The 6,131-nt window shown below is 46.2% G+C and overlaps 1 protein-coding gene across 4 annotated transcripts in view; it reads right to left on the bottom strand.

Annotated features, from left to right (window-relative positions):
* Clcn4 (chloride voltage-gated channel 4) overlaps window positions 1-6,131 on the bottom strand; it is a 77,527-nt gene extending 71,396 nt beyond the window's left edge. Inside the window, exons 1-2 of one of the 4 annotated variants that reach the window (XM_023719535.1) lie at window positions 5,907-6,131; window positions 4,214-4,469 (exon numbers count right to left, since the gene is read on the bottom strand). The gene's annotated coding sequence lies outside the window, so the exon portion shown is untranslated. Of the gene's footprint in view, window positions 1-4,213; window positions 4,532-5,906 lie in introns of all 4 variants that reach the window. The other 3 variants (XM_023719532.1, XM_004635024.2, XM_023719534.1) reach the window with 3 other exon arrangements.

Genomic DNA, 6,131 nt, shown 5'->3' with positions numbered 1-6,131 from the left:
AGAAAAGAAAAGAAAAGAAAAGAAAAGAAAAGAAAAGAAAAGAAAAGAAAAGAAAAGAAAATTAAAATGTTCCCCTGAGCCTCACCTCAGAGCTACTCAATCCGGAACCCCCATCTAAGAGCCTATATTTCTTTAAAGTTTTATTATGACTATTTTCCAATACATAGAACATTGTTCAGAAGAATCCAATAAATGACTCCAGATTCAGCAACTGTTCCTATTTGGCTATATTTGCCTCCTCTTTCTCTCTATTCGTTTAACTGAACCATTGAAAGTAAATTACTGATCTAGAACAATGACTTTGAAAGTGTGGTCTGAGAACTCCTTTGGGATGCTGAGACACTTTAAGAAGATTCGTAGTATCAGAAATATTTTCTATAATAACCCTGAGCTGTTATGTGCCTTTTCTTAAGCCCTTTCTCTCATCAGTAGATGGTAGAATTTTCCAGAGGTTACATGACATGTGGTATTATAACAGACAAATGTAGAAACAGCTGTGAATTTAATGCATAATTCATGTCTTCCATTCATCCATACATTAGAATGTTCAAGAAATCTTTTTTAAAAAAGAATTAGGGCACGTGCCTGCAATCCCAGCACTTGGGAGGGTGAACACAGGAGGATCACTAAGAGTCTGATCTACACAGTGAGACCCTGTAGATCCTGTACTAAATATATAAGGAAAATAAATAAATAAAAAGAATTAAGAAAACTAAATTTCATGAAAACTATCATGACATTTCAACTCTAAATACCTCAGTGTGTGTCTCCAAACAATATGACTCTTCTCTACAAGCACATGCATTAGCTATCTATAGCTGTGTAACAAACAAACTGCTCCCAAAAACCAGCAGGAAACACCCATGTGCCATCTCACTGTTCCAGTGGCAAGAATCTAGGAGTGCCTCAGCTTGGGCACTGGCTCAAGGGTTCTCATGAACTTCCGCCATCTTAAGGCTCACCTGGGGCTGAGATCTGTGTCTAACACACTCACGCCACTGTCAGGTTTCAGCCCCTTGAGGCTGCAGGAGGACGGGAACCTCAGGTCCTTGCCACGCCAGAGAGCTACTTTCCATGTGGCAGCTTTCTCCTTTTGTGTGAATGATTAAGAGAAAGAAAGGATGCCCAAGGAGGACACAATAATCCATTCACACCATCATCGCACAGCACTCGCTATTCCTCCACTCAGCCACAGCTTATGCTTTCAATTGAATCGCTGCGCTGGGAATTGATGACTAGTAACAGGAGGCACTTCACAGAGCCAGCACAGTTTGCTGAAGAAGGAGGGAGCCGAGGAGGGAGAGCCGCTGCCACACTTCAGGGGCAGAGGGGAAGAGCACGTCATGGTCCCAACCCTGAGAATCAAGGAAGTATGTTGGCTCTGTGAATACCCCTTCTCCCAATGCTTGGTAAAAATGTCACACACCTTGCAAAGCCACTGCCATCAAGGCTTCATGGCTCCCCACAGTGTCTCAGCTTGCGGAACTTCTGCTTTCCACACAGTCCCCCAAAAGGCCAGGGAAGTAGGCCAGCAAGGACAACTGGACCCATGTTATGCATCTGGCAAGTGCTCTCAGAAACAAAGGGAGGCAGTCCCTGGGGCTCTCATATGTGCCAAAGCCAGACTTTCCTTGAGACTCGTGTCCAGTTCTGAGGCCTCAGTGTGCTGTCCTCACCACAATGGGCAGTTTTGTGTTCATCTCCCAGCTGTATGGACACTGTCACCAGCCCTGCCACAGTTGACAGTAATGCAGGATATCACATTTCATCATTAGAACACCTCTGAGCACAGATCGTTATCCCCGCTCTCACCGAAGAGGAAGTTGCCTCTCAGAGGCAGGTCTGCCCAAGGCTGAGACTGCACATGCACAGGATGCACTCAGGACTGTGGGAACAAGGGGCTCACAGGTTGCAGCACAGTCATCTACAGCTTTTTTCCTCTTTCTCCAACACTCTCCTTTCTGCCTGGCTGGTGCCCTTGGTACAAACGGCATACAAACTGCCCCCCACCATTTTGACAGAAGCTGATCCTGAAAATCTTTGATCTAAAAAGGCCTTCACACTGTATTTTACAATATATATGACATTATGAAAAACAATCAGACTTTTAACCAAGAACTCCACATTGAACAAATCATAGGAAAGTGAGCTCTGTAACACTGGAGCCGGAAGAGCATGGCAAGCTCACCTGGGGCCTGGAGGAACTTGGTGATAAAGCACTTGCCCAGGCTCCAGCCAAGGCACTGCAAAAAGAGGAGGAGAAGGCAGAGGAAGAGAAGGAGGAAGAAGGGGAGAAGGCAGAGGAGCAGGGGGAGATGGGGGAAAGGGAGGCGACAGGGAGGAAAAGGAGGCACCTGAGTCAGTGGTTCTCAACCTGGGAGCACCAGAGTCCTCATGGGACTTGTGGCAATTTCTGTGACATTTTTGGCTAGCACAACTGAAAGGAGGGACCTAGATCTAGTAGGCAGAGACCACAGATGCTGCTAAGCATGCTACAATGCACAGGACAGCCCCCAGGACAAACAGTTGTCCAGTGCCTAATGCCAACTGTCCCAAAGTTGAGACCCTAATCTAAATCCTTTTGGTACTTTGAGGATGAAAAAAAACTGAGACCTAATGACACAAAGTGGCTTGTCCAAGGTTACATAGCTACAAGGCTGAGACTGGAATCTAGGTCTCTGTTATGTCTGCCTCAGTCATCTGCTTTGCTCAGTTTAGAATTAGGCCAGGGAAGAGGGGTCAGGGCTAGGGATTCTTCATTCTTTTTTCTGCTGGAGATCGAACCCAGGATCTTGTGCACGCTAAGAATGCACTCTACCACTGAGTTACATCCCTAACTGCTTTTCATCCTTTTTGTTTTGTTTTTTGAGACAGGGTCTTGCTCTGCAGTTCAAGCTTCAGAATTCACTTTGTAACCCCGGCTAGCCTCAGACTTGCAGTGAGTCTCCTGGAGCCTCCTGAGTGCTGGCACTACAGGCAGGTGCTACCATGCCCAGCTTTGCTTTTCGCCCTTGTAGCTAACCTGAACCAGAGAAAGAAAACTGCAATAAATAAATAAATGAATCACCGCTGCAATACATCAGGGTACCGGAAACTGGTAGAAATGCCTTCTTCACGGTCAATGAAAATAGCACTGTTTTACTACCTCCCCCACCCCAGTGCCTGCTGGATCAGTAGTTCATGGTGTGAGTTTCAATATAGTTGACTGATGCCTCAGCTTCCAGAGGGATCAGGCTTTCAGGAAAGAATGGCACATTCACCTTCTGAGAGTGCCCATGCATGTCCTGGCTACAGCCCCAGAGAAAGAAATGTAAACACGGTCCGCAAAATTCTATCAACTCTCCCCTCCCCCCCACACACACACTGCCATGCTGGAACTGAAGAGTCACCTGACCTCCTCCATCTGCACCTGAGTCATCAGGCCCCTGCTTCAGTAAGCTCATTATTCAGCAAGGGAATTAAGAACTCTGGAGGTTCTTAGGGTTTGCATTATCTCCACCCCCAAGCCCCACCAAGGGCCATTTTGTTCTTAGAGATTTAGCAGTCTGTTACACTGGCATTATCTTGGGAGGCTACATTTTATTTCATTGTATTTGACTCTATCATTTTTAAATCCACTGAAAATACCGGGAAGAAAAATACATTTACATGCTGGAACCCTGTAAAAGAATGAAAAATTACTTACAAAGCACATTTGGCCCTTAAATTGCTAAGCGAGAAGTTGCCAACCCCCAGCAAGCTTTTGCCCTGAATGAAATCGGGCCAACAGCTGAGAACAAACCCATGTAAGGAGAATAGGTAATGTTATTTAAGAAGCACAACAACAGTGGGGCAACAACGGTTGGTGGTTATCTTTTTCTCTCTCTCACTGTGGTCATTCCAGATTTCTTTTGTCCTTCTGTGCTACATCTCCTGTCTTTCTAGGCGGCCCCAGCCCACCTTCGCGAGGTGGATCCGCCAAGAACCAAGTCACGCGTGGACCTGCCCCAGGCCACTCCCCGCCCGGTGCAGCAGCAGCAGCGGCGGCGGCGGCGGCGGCGGCGGCGGCGGGCGGGCAGCTGTGAGCAGCAGGCGCCACAGCAGCCAGAGGTCCCATATTCCGTTTGGCGGGGCGCTGCAGGGCTCAGACGGACCGTCGGCGGTGGGGCTCCACTTGCAGCGCCCGTGCCACTGGGGTGCCCGGGAAGGTGTCTGGGCGCCGCGGGCCCCTTACCTGCAGTGCCGCATCGCGCAGCGCGGCCGCCCACCTGGACAGCATCCTAGAGCATCCTTTCTCCGGCGCGATGGCTGCGAGCGCCGTGACGTCACCGGGAGGCGGGCTCCAAACTTCCACGTGACGCTTTGGGAGCGAGGCAGGAGGTCTGTGGAGGGGAAAGACCCTGAGCGGCTCAGGAGGTGAGTGGCGAGTGGCCGGAAACCTCACTCTGACCTCCCTTCAGGTCCTTTTGCTCGTGATCAGCGTGCCAGGCCTTTCACGAAGAATTATGGGAAACAAACAGGAGAATTCCAAATTATTACAGGCTTCAGGCACCTAATAGGATTTAAAAAAGAAAAAACAACTAGCAATAAGGGGATTATAGTGAAAGGAAATACAATATAGTGTTTAACTGTAAAATCAGTATTTATCAAATGCGGTAGAGAAATATACTTTGTGCAAATCACAATGACACAAACTATAGCACGCATGGGCATACCTTGCATAGAGATTCAGTGTTTCCAGTTGTATGTCAAGTATTGCATGGAACGCTTTAATTCTAAGCAGTTCATTATGGACTATCATACTAATTACACTGATGAATTCTGCCTGCTTTAATTATTCTCAATAGCTGCATTCCAGTATTAATTTGTATTTACCAAAGGGAAAAAGTCACACCATGTGAATACTACTTACTTCAATATTTGATTATTTATTTATTTATATTTTTAGTAAGGGTCTACAGGGTCTCACTACATAGATCGTACTCATAGTGTTCAGCCTCCCAAAGATCTGGGATTACAGGCGCGCGACACCAAGCCCAGTCTCAATCGCCACCTCGGCACGCCCCGCTGGGCGGGGCCGCCACGACAGGAAAGGGATCGAACCCTGGCCGCTGCTCTCTGCCGAAGCAGGCACTTTAATCCGCTGAGCTATTTGGCCAGCCCTTAATATTTGATTATTTAAAATAAAGCACTATTACACGAGCAAAATTGTATCTGGCTCTGTATTTATCTTACATTTTCTGGTAACACATTTAATCTTTCAGGAATGAAAGACCTGTTTCACAGCAACTCATTATTTCATATTTTCTAATTTTTATCACATTCTGAAGTGAGTCATTTTACTATCACAAAAATATGTACAATGTCAACATTTCTCATTTACAACTGAAACAGCTTTGCCTGCAAAGCCTTAGAAAATCCCAACTGTAATAATTTCATAAATTTGACATAGCATATTTCAAACTAAAGGGCAGCAATATAAAATTTTCTTTGCCATGCCACTTATCCGGTTTTGAATAGTAAAAGTATAAAAGCAGAAACTAGCTTTTACTTGTACTCCAGTATCATATAGATTAATTTACTTTCACCGGACTTTAAATCACTATTTTCTCATTTTCTTTGCTCACAGCCCCGACAGGATTGTGAAATAGATAGTTTTCCAAGCAGGCTGGAGTTGAGCTTGCTTACTATTTATTCCAGCAGCTTTCGTGTCCTTCTATATTTAACCCTGGCTCTGTCACCACCATCCCTGCAGGTTGACCAAATTTCTGTTCAGAAAGCCCATCTCTAAATTGGCGATAAATACAGCCCTTGCCTCTCAAAGATATCTATTATTTTCAAGACCAAATTTTTAAAATCGACAAGGTGGCCCTGACTTTCTAGGTTATTCCTGTCAGGTTTGTTTTGCTGAATAACAAACAACTTACCTTTCACTGTCAGATTCCTAAAATAGCAACTTCAAACGCTACCGCGCTCCCAGAGCCTTTGGATTGAGGGTCTGATGCAGGCGGAAACCAGCAAGTGCATTTTCCTGCCAGAGGCAAATGTCGATTTCAGTCGCAAGCGCCCAGAGGCCCAGGAGGCAAGCTGGGAACGTCACGTGTTTGGCCCAGCCACTCAGCCCAGCCCAGTCTTCCTGGTCACCTCTTGGC

This window comes from Octodon degus, unplaced genomic scaffold, assembly GCF_000260255.1.
Source record: "Octodon degus isolate 3935 unplaced genomic scaffold, OctDeg1.0 scaffold00069, whole genome shotgun sequence".
NCBI classification, from domain to species: Eukaryota; Metazoa; Chordata; class Mammalia; order Rodentia; family Octodontidae; genus Octodon; species Octodon degus.
Note: the sequence above shows the minus strand (reverse complement) of the source record. Positions and strands in the feature narration are given on the sequence as shown.